This window comes from Tachyglossus aculeatus, unplaced genomic scaffold (genome assembly GCF_015852505.1).
Source record: "Tachyglossus aculeatus isolate mTacAcu1 unplaced genomic scaffold, mTacAcu1.pri scaffold_101_arrow_ctg1, whole genome shotgun sequence".
In the NCBI taxonomy this organism is placed as follows: domain Eukaryota; kingdom Metazoa; phylum Chordata; class Mammalia; order Monotremata; family Tachyglossidae; genus Tachyglossus; species Tachyglossus aculeatus.
This window is the reverse complement of record NW_024044842.1, coordinates 50,351-68,625: the sequence shown is the minus strand read 5'-3', so window position 1 is coordinate 68,625 and position 18,275 is coordinate 50,351.

The following is an 18,275-nucleotide window of genomic DNA, read 5'->3' as shown; positions in this document are numbered from 1 at the left end:
CCCGGGCTCCGGCCGGGCCCCCGCCAGACCACCAGGTGACCCCCCCCCCAAAACCCGGACCCCCCCCCCACCCCCCCCCCAAAATATAAAGGGCCGGGCCGCAGGCAGAGGGGGTGGGGGGCAATTGGGGGGCTTGGGGCCAGTAGGTCGGCCTCGGACGCCGAGCTGGGGGGTGGGGGAGGTGGGAGGGGCACAGCCCCCCCCCCCCCACCCTGTCTACTACAGAGCACCAGGGATGGAGGGGGAGGGCACACCCCCCACTCCCCTAAATCCTCACCCCCCTTCAACCCTCACCCCTAAATCCTCACCCCCACTCCCCTAAATCTTCACCCTCAGTCCCCTAAATCTTCACCCCACTACATCCTCACCCCCAAACCCTCACCCCTAAATCCTCACCCCCCTCCCCTAAATCCTCACCCCCACTCGCCTAATTTCACCCCCTAAGTCCTCACCCCCCTTAAACCCTCACCCCTAAATCCTCACCCCCACTCCCCTAAATCCTCACCCCCCTCCCCTAAATCCTCACCCCCACTCCCCTAAATCTTCACCCCCCCAAATCCTCACCCCCCCTAAACCCTCACCCCTAAATCCTCACTCCCCCTCCCCTAAATCCTCACCCCCACTCCCCTAAATCTTCACCCCCCTAAACCCTCACCCCTAAATCCTCACCCCCACTCCCCTAAATCCTCACCCCCCACTGCCCTAAATCTTCACCCCCCAAATTCTCACCCCCCTAAACCCTCACCCCTAAATCCTCACCCTCACCCCTAAATCCTCATCCCCTCCCCTAAATCCTCATCCCCAATCCCCTAAATCCTCACCCCCCTAAATCCTCACCCCCCTAAATCCTCACCCCCCCTAAACCCTCACCCCCCTAAATCCTCACTCCCCCAAACCCTCACCCCCCTAAATCCTCACCCCCCCTAAATCCTCACCCCCCTAAACCCTCACCCCTCTGGGCCCGGGGAGGAATCCGGGAGGGGGGCGGGGAGGGGCCCCCCTCCCCATCCAGTCCGAGGAAGGAGGCGGGGGAATCCCGATTTCCTCCCCATTCCGGAAGGGGGCGCCACAGCCCTTTCCTGGCCTGGTTCTGGGAGTCCAAGGGGGGCGACAGGGTGGGTGGGTGGGGGTCCTGGGGGGCTTCCTCCTCTCCCTCCCCTCCAGCCCCTCCCCTCCAAGGACCCGGGGACCCCCTGACTCCCCCTTATCCCAATTCCTCTGTCCGGGGTGGGGGGGGCGTCACAACCCTTCCCACTCAGGTCCGTGGAGCCCGGGGGGGCGACTTGGGGAGGGGGTGGGAGGGCCCAGGGGGGCTTCCTCCTCTCCCTCCCCTCTGGTCCCTCCCCACCCCCCCAGTCCCTCCCCTCCAAGGAACCGGGGCCCCCCGGACTCCCCTTTCTCCCCATTTCCGCAGGGGGGCGCCACAACCCACTCCTGGCCAGGTCCTGGGAGCCCGGGGGCGGTGGGGGGGGGGACACACACACACAAGTTGGGGAGGGTCCTGGGGGTCTCCCTCCTCTCCCTCCCCCCGGTCCCTGCCCCCCAGCCCCTCCCCAACAAGGAACCGGGGACCCCCGGACTCCCCTTTCTCCTCATTCCGCTGGGGGGCGCCCCAACCCTTCCCGCTCAGGTCCCTGGAGCCCAGGGGGGCGACAAGGGGAGGGGATGGGGGGGCCCTGGGGGGCTCCCTCCTCTCCCTCCCCGCCGGTCCCTCCCCTCCAAGTAACCGGGGACCCCCCCGGGCTCCCCTTTCTCCCAATTCCGCTGGAGGGCGCCACAACCCATTCCTGGCCAGGTCCTGGGAGCCCGGGGGTGGGGGGACAAGTGGGGGAGGGTCCGGGGGGGGGGTCTTCTCTCTCTTCTCCCCCCCCCCCCCCACCGGTCCCTTCTCCCCTCCAAGGAACCGGGGGCCCCCAGACTCCCTCTTATCCCAACTCCGCTGCGGGGGCGTCACAACCATTCCCACTCAGGTCCTTGGAGCCCGGGGGGGCTACTTGGGGAGGGGGTGGGATGGTCCAGGGGGGCTTCCTCCTCTCCCTCTCCTCTGGTCCCTCCCCCCAATCCCTCCCCACCAAGTAACTGGGGACCCCCCCCCCCCCCGGACTCCCTCTATTCCCAGTTCCTCTGGGGGGCGCCACAACCCATTCCTGGCCAGGTCCCGGGAGCCCACTGGGGGACAAATGGGGGAGGTTCCTGGGGGGGTCTCCCTCCTCCCAGTCCCTCCCCCCCAGCCCCTCCCCTCCAAATAACCGGGGACCCCCGGACTCCCTCATCTCCCAATTCCACTGGGGGGCGCCACAACCCATCCCTGGCCAGGTCCTGGCAGCCCGGGGGCTGTTGGGGGAGGGGGGGGGAGACAAGTGGGGGAGGGTCCTGGGGGTCTCCCTGGGTTACCTGGGGGGGTCTCCCCCCGGCGGCCCTCCCTGAGCATCACCCCTCGCCCATGCCCTTAGAGCGCCCCCCGCAGGCCATGCCCACCGCCCTGAGCCCCCCAGGCCGGAGGTGGCCGGAGGACGAGGGAGACGAAGGAGGAGAAGAAGAGGAAGAAGAAGAAGAGGAGGAGGAGGAGAGGGCCCGCCAGCAGTTCCGCCGGTTCCGGTACGAGGAGGGCTCGGGCGCGGGGGCGGGTGCCCGGGCGGCCCTGGGCCTCCTGCGGGAGCTGTGCCGCCGCTGGCTGCGGCCCGAGCGGCGCTCCCGGGACCAGCTGCTGGACCTCATCGTGCTGGACCGGTTCCTGGGCGCGCTGCCGCAGCCCGCCCGCGCCTGGGTCCGCCGCCACCGGCCCCGCACCGACGAGGACGTGGTCCGCGCCCTGGAGACCCTGGAGACCCTGCAGGCCCTGCAGGCCCTGGAGGCCCTGGAGGCCCTGGATGCCCAGCCCGGCCTGCTCCGCTGGGTGAGGACGGCTGGCGGGGAGGGGCTTTGCGGGGGGGGGGGGGGGTGGCGTCCCGGCCTCCTCAGGAGTTCCCCACTTTGCATGTGGCGCCCCCTGGTGGTGGTGGTGGTGGTGGTGGTGGGCTTCTCCGGGCCTGGGCTGCCTGGATTGACACGTCACGCCCCCTGGTGGTGGTGGACCGCTCCGGGCCTGGGGGGGCTGGAATCGCCCCCTTGCGCCCCCTGGTGGCGGGTGTCTCCGGGCCTGGGGCGGTAGGACCTGCCCCGATCCTGCCCCCTTGTGGTGGGATTCTCCCGGCCTGGGGCGGCTGGATCTGCTCCCGGTGCCCCCCGGTGGTGGTGGTGGGCTGCCCTGGGGCAACAACATCAGGACCTGCCCCGATCCTGCCCCCTGGTGGCGGGATTCTCCGGGCCTGAGGAGGCTGGATCTACCCCCTGGTGCCCCCTGGGGGTGGTGGGCTGCCCTAGGGCAACGGCACTGGGACCTGCCCCGATCCGGCCCCCTGGTGGTGGGGTTTTCCAGGCCTGGGGCGGCTGAATTTGCCCCCTGACGCCCCCTGGTGGTGGGTTTTTCCAGGCCTGGGGTGTCTGGTTCTGCCCCTGGCGCCCCCCGGTGGTGGTGGTGGTGGTGGGCTGCCCTGGGCCTGGGGCACCAGGACCTGCCCCGCTCCTGCCCCCTGGTGGTGGGCTGCTCTGGGCCTGGGGCACCAGGACCTGCCCTGATCCTGTCCCCTAGTGGTGGGAGTCTCCGGGCCTGGGGCGGTTGGATCTGCCCCCTGGCACCCCCTGGTGGTGGTGGGCTGCCCTGGGCCAACAACAACAGGACCTGCCCCCTGGTGGCGTTATTCTCCAGGCCTGAGGCAGCTGGATCTGCCCCCTGGCACCCCCTGGTGGTGGTGGTGGGTTGCTCCGGGGCAATGGCACCAGGACCTGCCCCGATCCTGCCCCCTGGTGGTGGGAGTCTCCGGGCCTGAGGTGGCTGGATCTGCCCCCTGGTGCCCCCTGGTGGTGGGCGTGGGCTGCCCTGGGGCAACAACAACAGGACATGCCCCGCTCCTGCCCCCTGGTGGTGGGATTCTCTGGGCTTGGGGCCGCTGGATTTGCCCCCTGGTGCCCCCTGGGGGTGGGTTTTTCCAGGCCTGGGGTGTCTGGTTCTGCCCCTGGCGCCCCCTGGTGGTGGTGGTGGTGATGGTGGGCTGCTGCCCTGGGGCAACGGCGACAGGTCCTGCCCCGCTCCTGCCCCCTGGTGGTGGGCTGCTCTGGGCCTGGGGCGGCTGGATCTGCCCCCTGGCGCCCCCTGGTGGTGGGTTGCCCCGGGGCAACGGCCACAGGACCTGCCCCGCTCCTGCCCCCTGGTGGTGGGCTGCTCCAGGCCTGGGGCAGCTGGATCTGCCCCCTGGCGCCCCCTGGGGGTGGGCTGCCTTGGGACAACAGCACCCGGACCTGCCCTGATCCTGCCCCCTGGTGGTGGGATTCTCCGGGCCTGGGGAGGCTGGATTTGCCCCCTGGCGCCCCCTGGTGGCGGTGGTGGTCGTGGTGGTGGTGGGCTGCCCTGGGCCAATGGCAAGAAGACCTGCCCCACTCCTGCCCCCTGGTGGTGGGCTGCTCTGGGCCTGGGGCGGCTGGATCTGCCCCCCGGCTCCCCCTGGTGGTGGTGGGCTAACCTGGGGCAACAACAGCAGGACCTGACCCGATCCTGCCCCCTGGTGGTGGGATTCTCCGGGCTTGGGGCGGCTGGATTCGCCCCCTGGCGCCCCCTGGGGGTGGGTTTTTCCAGGCCTGGGGTGTCTGGTTCTGCCCCTGGCGCCCCCTGGTGGTGGTGGTGGTGGTGGGCTGCCCTGGGCCTGGGGCACCAGGACCTGCCTCGCTCCTGCCCCCTGGTGGTGGGGTTCTCCAGGCTTGGGGTGGCTGGATTTGCCCCCTGGCGCCCCCTGGTGGTGGGTTTCTCCAGGCTTAGGGTGGCTGGTTCTGCCCCCTGGCGCCCCCTGGTGGTGGTGGTGGGCTGCCCTGGGGCAACGGCACCAGGACCTGCCCAGCTCCTGCCCCCTGGTGGTGGGAGTCTCCAGGCCTGGAGTGGCTGGGTCTGCCCCGATCCTGCCCCCTGGTGGTGGGATTCTCCGGGCCTGAGTTGGCTGGATCTGCCCCCTGGTGCCCCCTGGTGGTGGCAGTGGGCTGCCCCGGGGCAACAGCACCGGGACCTGCCCCGATCCTGCCCCCTGGTGGTGGGATTCTCCAGGCTTGGGGCGGCTGGATTTTCCCCTGGCGCCCCCTGGGGGTGGGTTTTTCCAGGCCTGGGGTGTCTGATTCTGCCCCTGGCGCCCCCTGGTGGTGGTGGTGGTGGTGATGGTGGGCTGCTGCCCTGGGGCAACGGCGACAGGTCCTGCCCCGCTCCTGCCCCCTGGTGGTGGGCTGCTCTTGGCCTGGGGCGGCTGGATCTGCCCCCTGGCGCCCCCTGGTGGTGGTGGTGGGTTGCTCCGGGGCAACGGCCACAGGACCTGCCCCGCTCCTGCCCCCTGGTGGTGGGCTGCTCTGGGCCTGGGGCGGCTGGATCTCCCCCCTGGCGCCCCCTGGTGGTGGTGGTGGGTTGCTCCGGGGCAACGGCCACAGGACCTGCCCCGCTCCTGCCCCCTGGTGGTGGGCTGCTCTGGGCCTGGGGAGGCTGGATCTGCCCCCCTGGCTCCCCCTGGTGGTGGGTTTTTCCAGGCCTGGGGTGTCGGGTTCTGCCCCTGGCGCCCCCTGGTGGTGGTGGTGGTGGTGGGGGGCTGCCTCCCTGGGGCAATGGCCACAGGACCTGCCCTGCTCCTTCCCCCTGGTGGTGGGATTCTCCGGGTCTGGGGCCGCTGGATCTGCTCCCTGACGCCCCCTGGTGGTGAGTGTCTCCGGGCCTGGGGCAGTAGGACGTTCCCCAATCCTGCCCCCTGGTGGTGGGGTTCTCCAGGCCTGGGGCGGCTGGATCTGCCCCCCTGGCTCCCCCTGGTGGTGGGTTTTTCCAGGCCTGTTGTGTCTGGTTCTGCCCCTTGCGCCCCCTGGTGGTGGTGGTGGTGGTGGGCTGCTGCCCTGGGGCAACGGCCACAGGACCAGCCCCACTCCTGCCCCCTGGTGGTGGGCTGCTCCAGGCCTGGGGCGGCTGGATCTGCCCCCTGGTGCCCCCTGGTGGTGGGTTTTTCCAGGCCTGGGGTGTCTGGTTCTGCCCCTGGCGCCCCCTGGTGGTGGTGGTGGTGGCGGGCTGCCCTGGGGCAACAACAGCAGGACCCGCCCCGCTCCTGCCCCCTGGTGGTGGGAGTCTCCGGGCCTGGGGCGGCTGGATCTGCCCCCTGGCGCCCCCTGGTGGTGGTGGTGGTGGGCTGCTGCCCTGGGGCAACAACCACAGCAGGACCCGCCCCGCTCCTGCCCCCTGGTGGTGGGCTGCACCGGGCCTGGGGGGTGTAGGGCCTGCCCCGCTCCTGCCCCCTGGTGGTGGGAGTCTCCGGGCTTGGGGCGGCTGGATTTGCCCCCTGGCGCCCCCTGGTGGTGGGTTTCTCCAGGCCTGGGGCGGCTGGATCTGCCCCCCTGGCTCCCCCTGGTGGTGGTGGGCTGCCCTGGGGCAACAACAGCAGGACCTGCCCCGATCCTGCCCCCTGGTGGTGGGATTCTCCAGGCCTGGGGTGGCTGGTTCTGCCCCTGGCGCCCCCTGGTGGTGGTGGTGGTGGTGGTGGGCTGCCTCCCTGGGGCAATGGCCACAGGACCCGCCCCGCTCCTGCCCCCTGGTGGTGGGAGTCTCCGGGCCTGGGGCGGCTGGATCTGCTCCCTGGCGCCCCCTGGTGGTGGTGGTGGTGGTGGGCTGCTGCCCTGGGGCAACAACCACAGCAGGGCCTGCCCCGCTCCTGCCCCCTGGTGGTGGCGGGCTGCTCCTCGGTGGGGGAGGGGGGTGGCTCGGGCGGCAGGACTGGCACCTTGTGCCCCCCGGGGGGATCTGCCCCAGTCGTGCCCCCCGGTGGGGGGCTTCTCCGCCCTGCCCGGCCGGCGCCCCCCGGTGGGGGGTCCCGGGGCTGCGGAGGCGCCCCCCACCCCCTCCAAGCTCGGCCCCCCGCCCGCCCGCAGGACCCCGCGAGGCCGGCCGACGGCGACCAGGCCCGGGCCGCCTCCCCGCGCCCCCCGCCGGACCGGCTCCCCGAGGAGACCCCCGACCCCCGGCCCGGGACCCTCCGCGGGGGCCCCCGGGGGCCCCCCAGTCCCGCCCGGGCCCCCGCCCCGGGCCCCGGGGAGAGGAGACCCCCGCTGACCCCCAAAGAGGAACGCAGACACCGTTGGGGGCTCCGCTCACGTATGTGTGTGTGTGCGCACGCACACGTGTGTGTGTGTGTGCGGTGGGGTGGGGGACCGGACCGGGGCGGGGGGTGGGGGCGGCTCACGGGATCGGCGGCCCGGGCCCGGGACCCGGGTTCGAATTCCGGCTCCGTGCGAGCTCGCCCGACTCGTCTCCCTTCTCCGGGCCTCCGTTCCCTCACCCGTCAGATGGGGGTGAAGACCGATTATTGATGATGATGATGGCATTTATTAAGCACTTGCTACGTGCCAAGCACTGTTCTAAGTGCTGGGGAGGTTCCAAGGTGATCAGGTTGTCCCACGGGGGGGCTCCCAGTCTTCATCCCCATTTTACAGATGAGGGAACTGAGGCACAGAGAAGTGACTGGCCCAAAGTCACACAGCTGACAATTGGCAGGGCCGGGATTTGAACCCATGATGATGATGGCATTTATTAAGCGCTCACTATGCACAAAGCACTGTTCTAAGCGCTGGGGAGGTTACAAGGTGATCAGGTTGTCCCATGGGGAGCTCACAGTCTTCATCCCCATTTTACAGATGAGGTCACTGAGGCCCAGAGAAGTGACTGGCCCAAAGTCACACAGCTGACAATTGGCAGGGCCGGGATTTGAACCCATGATGATGATGGCATTTTTTAAGCGCTCACTATGCGCAAAGCACCGTTCTAAGCGCTGGGGAGGTTCCAAGGTGATCAGGTCGTTCCACGGGGGGGGCTCCCAGTCTTCATCCCCATTTTACAGATGAGGTCACTGAGGCCCAGAGAAGTGACTGGCCCAAAGTCACACAGCTGACAATTGGCAGAGCCGGGATCTCTGACTCCAAAGCCATTATTATCATTATCATCATCATCATCATCAATCGTATTTATTGCGCGCTTGCTACGTGCAGAGCACTGTACTAAGCGCTTGGGAAGTACCAATTGGCAACAGAGAGAGACAGTCCCAACACCCTGAGCCTCAGTTTCCTCCTCTGGAAAATGGGGATGGAGCCCGCGGGCCCCACGTGGGACGGGGGACTGGGTCCAACCCGATTTGCTCGACTCCACCCCAGCGCTCAGTACAGCCCTTGACACGTAGTAAGCGCTTAGCAAACGCAATTATTATTATGATTATTTTCCGCAAACACAATTATTATGACGATTATTTTTCCGCAGCCCCACCTCCTCCTCCGCCGTCGAGCCCGGCTCCTCCTTCGGCCCGCGCCCCGGCCCTTCCCGGTGACGGGGGGCCAGAAGCCCACCCCCACCCGCAGGGGTCACAGGTCAGTTTCATTCATTCATTCATTCAATCATCATCATCATCATTAATCGTATTTATTGAGCGCTTACTGTGTGCAGAGCACTGTACTAAGCGCTTGGGAAGTACAAGTCGGGAACACAGAGAGACGGTCCCTACCCAACAGCGGGCTCACAGTCTAGAATCGGGGGTTGGTGGGGGCAGGGAACAAAATAAAATAAATATGTACAAGTAAAATTAATAAATAAGAGTAATAAATCGGACGGAGATGAAGGGGGTTGGAGGCGCCGGGGGCCCAAACCCGCATCTGTTAAGCGCTTACTATGTGCTAAACACTGTTCTAAGCGCTGGGGAGGATAGACGGTGATCAGGTTGTCCCATGGGGGAGTGCACAGTCTTCATCCCCATTTGACAGATGAGGAAACTGAGGCCCCGAGAAGTGAAGCGACTCGCCCCAAGTCACCCAGCTGACAAGTGGCGGAGCCGGGATTCGAACCCACGACCTCCGACTCCCAATAATAATAATAATCATGGCATTTGTTAAGCGCTTACTACGTGCCAAGCACTGTTCTAAGCGCTGGGGGGGATACAAGGTGATCAAGTTGTCCCACGGGGGGCTCACAGTCTTAATCCCCATTTTTACAGATGGGGTAACTGAGGCTCAGAGAAGTTAAGTGACTTGCCCAAGGTCACACAGCAGACTTGTGGCGGAGCTGGGATTCGAACCCACGACCTCCGACTCCCAATAATAATAATAATAATAATCATGGCATTTGTTAAGCGCTTACTACGTGCAAAGCACTGTTCTAAGCGCTGGGGAGGATAGAAGGTGATCAGGTTGTCCCACGGGGGGTCTTCATCCCCATTTGACAGATGTGGAAACTGAGGCACCGAGAAGGGAAGTGACTCGCCCAAAGCCACCCAGCTGACAAAGTGGCGGAGCCGGGATTTGAACCCACGACCTCCGACTCCCAATAATAATAATAATTATGGCATTTGTTAAGCGCTTACTACGTGCAAAGCACTGTTCTAAGCGCTGGGGGGGGGATACAAGGTGATCAAGTTGTCCCACGGGGGGCTCACAGTCTAAATCCCCATTTTTACAGATGGGGTAACTGAGGCTCAGAGAAGTTAAGTGACTTGCCCAAGGTCACACAGCAGACTTGTGGCGGAGCTGGGATTCGAACCCACGACCTCCGACTCCCAATAATAATAATAATAATGATGGCATTTGTTAAGCGCTTACTACGTGCCAAGCACTGTTCTAAGCGCTGTGGGGGGGATAGAAGGTGATCAAGTTATCCCACGTGGGGCTCACAGTCTTAATTCCCATTTTTACCGATGGGGTAACTGAGGCTCAGAGAAGTTAAGTGACTTGCCCAAGGTCACACAGCAGACTTGTGGCGGAGCTGGGATTCGAACCCGCGACCTCCGACTCCCAATAATAATAATAATAATAATGATGGCATTTGTTAAGCGCTTACTACGTGCCAAGCACTGTTCTAAGTGCTGTGGGGGGGATACAAGGTGATCAAGTTGTCCCCCGTGGGGCTCACAGTCTTAATCCCCATTTTTACCGATGGGGTAACTGAGGCTCAGAGAAGTTAAGTGACTTGCCCGAGGTCACACAGCAGACTTGTGGCGGAGCTGGGATTCGAACCCACGACCTCCGACTCCCGAGCCCGGGCTCTTTCCACTGGGCCGCGCGGCTTCTCATATTTAGAAACGCGCAGACGCACGTTTCCCCCGCCCGAGCCTGGAAGGTTATCGTGGGCGTCTACTACATTGTTATATTACACTGTCCAAAGCGCTTAGTCCAGTGGTCTGCCCAGAGTAAGCACTGGCTAAATACAGTTGTCCGGCTGAGTCTCCCAAGGGCCCGGTCCAGCGCTCCGTAAATACGATTGACGGGCCGACTCTCTCCCGAGGGCCTGGGCCGGTGCTCCGCGCTCGGTGGGCGCTCAGTAAGTAGGAGTGGCCGACACCTCGGGCCACTGACACTCACACAGGCCATCCATCGCTGGAGCCCCGGTTCCCGGTGGGGGAAGAGGAGGAGGAGGAGAAGGAAGGGGAGGAAGGGGGAGGGAGGAGGAGAAGGAGGAGGAAGAGGAGAAAGGAAGAGGAGGGGGAGGAGGAAGCGGAGAAAGGAGCAAGAGGAGAAGAGGAAAAGGAAGAGGCGGAGAAGAGGAGGAAGGGGAGAAAGGAGGAGGAAGGGGAGAAAGGAAGAGGAGCAGGAGGAAGAGAAAGAGGAGGACAAAGTGGAGAAAGGAGGAGGAAGAGAAAGGAGGAGGAAGTAGAGGAGAAAGGAGGAAGAAAAGGAAGAGGAGCAGGAGGAGGAGAAAGTGGAGAAAGGGGGAAGTAGAGAAAGGAGGAGGAAGAAAAGCAAGAGGAACAGGAGGAGGGAGGGGAGAAAGGAGGAGGAAGGGGAGAAAGGAAGAGAAAGAGGAGGAGAAAGTGGAGAAAGGAGGAGGAGGAAGAAGAGGAAGAGGAGAAAGGAAGAGGAGGGAGAGGAGAAAGGAGAAGGAAGTGGAGAAAGGAAGAGGAGCAGGAGGAACAGAAAGCGGAGGAGGAAGAGGAGCAGGAGGAACAGAAAGGAGGAGGAAGTGGAGAAAGGAGGAGGAAGAGAAAGGAGGAGGAAGTGGAGAAAGCAGGAGGAAGAAGAGGAACAGGAGGAGGAGGAGGAGAAAAGAAGGAAGAGGAGGAGGAGGGGGAGAAATGAGGAGGAAGAGGAGCAGGAGGAAGTGAAAGGAGGAAGTGGAGAAAGGAGGAGGAGGAGGAGAAAAGAAGGAAGAGGAGGAGGAGGGGGAGAAATGAGGAGGAAGAGGAGCAGGAGGAAGGGAAAGGAGGAAGTGGAGAAAGGAGGAGGAAGAAGAGGAACAGGAGGAGGAGGGAAGGAGGAGGGGAAGTGGAGGAGGAGGAGGAGTGGGGTGGGGGTGGCATCTATGGGAGGGCTTATGTGTGTGAAAGGAGGAGGAAGAAGAGGAAGAGGAACAGGAGGAGGAGGGAAGGAGGAGAAGAGGAGGAAGAGGAGAAGGAGGAGGAGTAAGAAGAGGAGGAGAAAGGAAGAGGGAGAGGAGAAAGAGGAGAAGGAAGCGGAGAAAGGAGGAAGAGGAGGAGAAGAGGAAGGGGAGAAAGAGGAGGAGGAAGTGGAGAAAGGAGGAGGAAGAGGAGCAGGAGGAAGAGAAAGGAGGAAGTGGAGGAAGAGGAATGGGAGGAGGAAGAAGTGGAGAAAGGAGGAGGAAGAGGAGCAGGAGGAAGAGAAAGGAGGAAGTGGAGGAAGAGGAATGGGAGGAGGAGGAGGAAGTGGAGAAAGGAGGAGGAAGAGAAAGGAGGAAGTGGAGGAAGAGGAATGGGAGGAGGAGGAAGAGGAGAAGAGGAAGAAGGAGAGAAAGGAGGAGGAAGAGAAGAGAAAGAGGAGGAAGTGGAGAAAGGAAGAAGAGGAGGAGGAACAGGAGGTGGAAAGGAGAAGAGGAGGAGGCGGAAGGAGGAGGAGGAGGAGGAGGGGGGTGGGGGTGGCATCGTTGGGAGGGCCGAGGTGTGTGACCGGTGGGGGTCCCCGCGGGCAGCGGGCCCCCGTCCCCCTGCGGGACGTGATTCTCTGCTTCTCCGAGGAGGAGTGGGCCCTCCTGGATCCCGCCCGCACCGGCTGCCCCGCCGAATTCATCATCCAGGAGGACTGTGGGATCGGCGGCCTCACCCCAGGTAGGGACCCCCCCCCGACGACCCCCGACGACCCCCGACGACCCCCGACCCCCGACCCCGCCGCTCGGGGGGCCCCGTCGGAGGGACAGAGCCAGAGCCAGAGCCAGCTGCCGCCGGGCGCCCCCCAAATAGCCCCCAGCGCGGGCACCCACATTCCTGGGAATAATCGGGCCGTGGAGGCGGGATCTGGGGAGCCGGGATGAGGCCGACCCCCGCGGCCCGGCCTAGCGGCGAGAAGCCGGGCTCGGGAGGCGGAGGTCGTGGGTTCCGATCCCGCCTCCACCGCCGCCGGTCCGCTGGGTGACCTCGGGCCAGTGACTTGGCTTCTCTGTGCCTCAGTTCCCCCCTCTGTGAAGACGGAGATGAAGACGGCGAGCCCCACGGGGGACGACCCGATGACCTCGTACCCGCCCCAGCACCCGGAACAGTGCTTGGCACAGAGTAAGCGCTCAACGGACGCCACGATCGTCGTCGTTGGCGGGTAGAGCTCGGGCCTCGGAAGGTCATCGTCATCATCAATCGTATTTATTGAGTGCTTACTATGTGCAGGGCACTGTACTAAGCGCTTGGGAAGGACAAATTGGCAACATAGAGAGACGGTCCCTACCCAACGGTGGGCTCACGGTCTAAAAGGGGGGAAAAAGTAAAAGTGCTTTACTGGGTCACGGGTTCTAATCCCGGCCCCGCGACTTGGGGCGAGTCGCCGCACTTCTCTAGGCCCCGGTCCCCTCGCGTGTACGGCAGCGTGGCGCGGCGCCCGGGCCTCGGAGTCAGAAGGTCCCGGGTTCTAATTCTGACACCTCGGGCGCGTCGCTTCGCTTCTCCGGGCCTCGGTCCCCGCGTCTGTAAAATGGGGACGCGGACGGCGAGCCCCGCGGGGGATGGGGACTATGCCCAACCCAAATATCCTGTCCGTACCCCATCATCAATCATCAATAATAATAATAATGATGGCATTTAAGCGCTTACTATGTGCCAAGCACTGTTCTAAGCACTGGGGGGGATACAAGGTGATCAAGTTGTCCCACGTGCCACAGTCTTAATCCCCATTTTAACAGATGAGGGATCAGTCAATCATCAATTCTCCCCCTTTTAGACTGTGAGCCCACTGTCGGGTAGGGACCGTCTCTATATGTTACCAACTTGGACTTCCCAAGCGCTTAGTACAGCGCTCTGCACACAGTAAGCGCTCAATAAATACGATCGATGATGATGATGATGATCAATCGTATTTATTGAGCAGCGGAGAGGAGCAGAGGAGCAGCGTGGCTCAGTGGGAAAGAGCCCGGGCTTCGGAGGCAGAGGTCATGAGTTCGAATCCCGGCTCCGCCAGCTAGCTGTGTGGCTTTGGGCAAGTCACTTGACTTCTCCGGGCCTCAGTTCCCTCATCTGGAAAATGGGGATGAAGACTGTGAGCCCCGCCCCGTGGGGCAACCTGATCACCTTGTAACCTCTCCAGCGCTTAGAACAGTGCTCTGCACGTAGTAAGCGCTTAATAAACGCCATTATTATTATAAGCGCTTAGTACAGTGCTCTGCACACAGTAAGTGCTCAATAAATACGATCGATGATGATGATGATGATCATTCGTATTTATTGAGCAGCGGAGAGGAGCAGAGGAGCAGCGTCGCTCAGTGGGAAAGAGCACGGGCTTTGGAGGCAGAGGTCATGGGTTCGAATCCCGGCTCCGCCAGCTAACTGTGTGGCTTTGGGCAAGTCACTTGACTTCTCCGGGCCTCAGTTCCCTCATCTGTAAAATGGGGATGAAGACTGTGAGCCCCCCCCCCCGTGGGGCAACCTGATCACCTTGTAACCTCTCCAGCGCTTAGAACAGTGCTCTGCACATAGTAAGCGCTTAATAAACGCCATTATTATTATAAGCGCTTAGTACAGTGCTCTGCACACAGTAAGTGCTCAATAAATATGATTGATGATGATGATGATCCAAAGCCCGGGCTCTTTCCCACCGAGCCCCGCCGCTTCCCTACATGTCGCCGTCCCAAGCGCTCAGTCCGGTGCCCCGCCCGCCGTCGGCGCTCAGCAAATCCGATCGATCATCATCATCACCTATCGTATTTATTGAGCGCTCACTATGTACTAAGCGCTCGGGAAGTCCAAATTGGCGGTTTATCGAGACGGTCCCTCCCCCGCAGCGGGCTCACGGTCTAAAATCGATTCCCCTCGTCTCCCCAGAGGGACCCGGCCCCAAGGAGGAGGAGGAGGAGGAGGAGGAGCGGGCATCGGCGGCCTTCGCGAGCCCCTCGGAGGTGATCGCCATCAGCTCCGACGAGGAGGACGTCATCTGGGTGCCCGGGCCGCGGGCGCGGCGGGGGGCCCCGGCCGCCGGGGCCGCCGCCGACCCCGGGGCCGCCGCCGCCGGGCCCCCCCGCGGGCAAGCCCTACCGCTGCCCCGAGTGCGGCAAGTGGTTCCGCTGGCGGGCCAACTTCCTGCGCCACCTGCGCGCCCGCCTGGCCCGGGAGAAGCCGTTCGAGTGCCCGGCCTGCGGCGAGGCCTTCCCGGACGGCGCCCAGCTGGCCCGCCACCCGCGCCGCCCACGAGGCCGAGCGGGCCCACCGCTGCGCCCAGTGCGGGCGGCGCTTCCGCCGGGCGGCCCACCTGCGGGCGCACCAGCGGGCGCACCCCGCGGCGGGGCCCGCCGCCGCCGATGCCGCCGCCGCCAACGCCCCGGCTCGCGGGCGCCGCGGGCGCCGGGCCCGGCGCGGGGCGGGGGGCGGGCCGGCCCCGGGGGGCGCCTACGGCTGCGCCCACTGCCCCAAGGCCTTCGCCTGCCTGTCCCACCTGCTGCGCCACCAGCGCAGCCACACGGGCGAGCGGCCCTTCCAGTGCAGCTTCTGCCCCAAGCGCTTCGGCGACAGCTCCGTCTGCAAGCGCCACCAGGACGTCCACATGCGCACCAAGTCGCGCCGGGCCCTCAACTCCTTCTGACCGCGGGCCCCCCCCCCCCCCCCCCGCCGGGGACCCTCCCCTCTAATAATAACCATGACGCCACCGGTGGAGCGCTCACTACGCGCGAGGCGCCGCTCCGGGCGCCGGCAGGGGGGAGGATCCGGGGCGATCGGGTGGGGACGGGGAGCAGGGAAGGCGCGTCGGTGAAGCGACTCGCCCCAAGTCATCCGTTGTCGCGTTTGTGGGGCGCTTACTACGTGCACAGCACCATACTAAGCGCTTACTACCGCTAATTGTGGTCTTGGTTAGGCGCTTACTATGTGCAGAGCGCCGTTCTAAGCGCCGGGGAGGATACAGGGTGATCGGGTGGGGACGGAGAGAAGTGAAGGCGCTTCAGACACTCAGAGAAGATGCTTCAGTGAAGTGACTCACCCCAAGTCATTCGTTGTCACGTTTGTGGGGCGCTTACTACGTGCAGAGCACCGTACTAAGCGCTTACTACCGCTAATTGTGGCCTTGGTTAGGCGCTTACTATGTGCAGAGCACCGTTCTAAGTGCCGGGGAGGATACAGGGTGATCGGGTGGGGACGGAGAGAAGGGAAGGCGCTTCAGACACTCAGAGAAGACACCTCAGTGAAGTGACTCACCCCAAGTCATTCGTTGTCACGTTTGTGGGGTGCTTACTACGTGCAGAGCACTGTGCTAAGCGCTTACTGCTAATAATTTTGGTCTTGGTTCAGCGCTTACTATGTGCAAAGCACCGTTCTAAGCGCTGGGGAGGATACAAGGTGATCGGGTGGGGACAGAGAGAAGGGAAGGCGCTTCAGACACTCAGAGAAGACGCTTCGGTGAAGTGACTCGCCCCAAGTCATTCATTGTCACGTTTGTGGGGTGCTTACTATGTGCAGAGCACTGTACTAAGCACTTACTACTACTAATTTTGGCGCTGGGGAGGCTACACGGTGATCAGGTGGGGCCAGAGAGAAGTGAAGGCGCTTCAGACACTCAGAGAAGACGTTTCAGTGAAGTGACTCGCCCCAAGTCATTCATTGTCACGTTTGTGGGGCGCTTACTACGTGCAGAGCACCATACTAAGCGCTTACTACTGCTAATTGTGGTCTTGGTTAGGAGCTTACAATGTGCAGAGCACCGTTCTAAGCGCTGGGGAGGATACAAGGCGATCGGGTGGGCCCCCGTGGGGACCGGGAGGAGGGAAGGCACGTCAGTGAAGTGACTCGCCCCAAGTCATTCATTGTCACGTTTGTGGAGCGCTTACTACGTGTAGAGCACCATACTAAGCGCTTACTACTGCTAATTTTGGTCTTGGTTCAGCGCTTACTATGTGCAGAGCACCGTTCTAAGCGCCGGGGAGGATACACGGTGATCGGGTGGGGACGGAGAGAAGTGAAGGCGCTTCAGACACTCAGAGAAGACGCTTCAGTGAAGTGACTCGCCCCAAGTCATTCATTGTCACGTTTGTGGGGTGCTTACTATGTGCAGAGCACTGTGCTAAGCGCTTACTGCTAATAATTTTGGTCTTGGTTAAGCGCTTACTATGTGCAAAGCACCGTTCTAAGCGCCGGGGAGGGTACAAGGTGATCGGGTGGGGACAGAGAGAAGTGAAGGCACTTCAGACACTCAGAGAAGACGCTTCGGTGAAGTGACTCGCCCCAAGTCGTTCACTGTCACGTTTGTGGGGCGCTTACTATGTGCAGAGCACTGTACTAAGCACTTACTGCTACTACTGCTAATTTTGGTCTTGGTTCAGCACTTACTATGTGCAAAGCACCGTTCTAAGCGCCGGGGAGGATACAAGGTGATCGGGTGGGCCCCCGTGGGGAAGGAGAGGAGGGAAGGCGCTTCGGTGAAGTGACTCGCCCCAAGTCATTCATTGTCACGTTTGTGGGGCGCTTACTACGTGCAGAGCACCTTACTAAGCGCTTACTACTGCTAATTGTGGTCTTGGTTCGGCGCTTACTATGTGCAAAGCACCGTTCTAAGCGCTGTGGAGGATACACAGTGATCGGGTGGGGACGGAGAGAAGTGAAGGCGCTTCAGACACTCAGAGAAGACGCTTCAGTGAAGTGACTCGCCCCAAGTCATTCATTGTCACATTTGTGGAGCACTTACTATATGCAGAGCACTGTACTAAGCGCTTACTACTGCTAATTGTGGTCTCGGTTAAGCGCTTACTATGTGCAGAGCACAGTTCTAAGCGCCGGGGAGGATACAAGGTGATCGGGTGGGGACGGAGAGAAGGGAAGGCGCTTCAGACACTCAGAGAAGACGCTTCGGTGAAGTGACTCGCCCCAAGTCATTCATTGTCACGTTTGTGGAGCGCTTACGGTGTGCAGAGCACTGTACTAAGCGCTTACCACTACTACTGCTAGTAATTTTGGTCTTGGTTCAGCGCTTACTATGTGCAAGGCACCGTTCTAAGCGCCGGGGAGGATCCAAGGTAATCGGGTGGTCTCCCGTGGGGACAGAGAAGTGAAGACACTTCAGACACTCAGGAGACACTGAGGCCCAGAAAAGTGAAGTGACTTGCCCAAAGTCATTTATTCAATCATTTATTGAGCGCTTACTGTGTGCAGAGCACTGTACTAAGCGCTTACCACTACTACTGCTACTAATCTTGGTCTTGGTTCGGCGCTTACTATGTGCAAAGCACCGTTCTAAGCGCCGGGGAGGATACAAGGTGATCAGGTGGGGACAGAGAGAAATGAAGTGATTTGCCCCAAGTCATTCATTCAGTCGTATTTGTTGAGCGCTTAGTGTGTGCAGAGCACTGTACTAAGCGCTTACTGCTACTACTGCTAATAATTTTGGTCTGGATTCAGCGCTTACTATGTGCGAAACACCATTCTAAGCGCCGGGGAGGATACAAGGTGATCGGGTGGGGACAGAGAGAAGTGAAGTGATTCGCCCCAAGTCATTCATTGTCATATTTATTGAGCGCTTAGTGTGTTCAGAGCACCGTACTAAGCGCTTACCGCTACTACTGCTACTAATTTTGGTCTTAGTTAAGCGCTTACAATGTGCAAAGCACCGTTCTAAGCGCCGGGGAGGATACAAGGTGATCGGGTGGGGACGGAGAGAAGGGAAGTGATTCGCCCCAAGCCATTCAGTCAGTCATCATCAATCGTATTTATTGAGCGCTTCCTGTGTTCAGAGCACTGTACTAAGCGCTCGGGAAGTCCAAGTTGGCAACATCTAGAGACAGTCCCTAC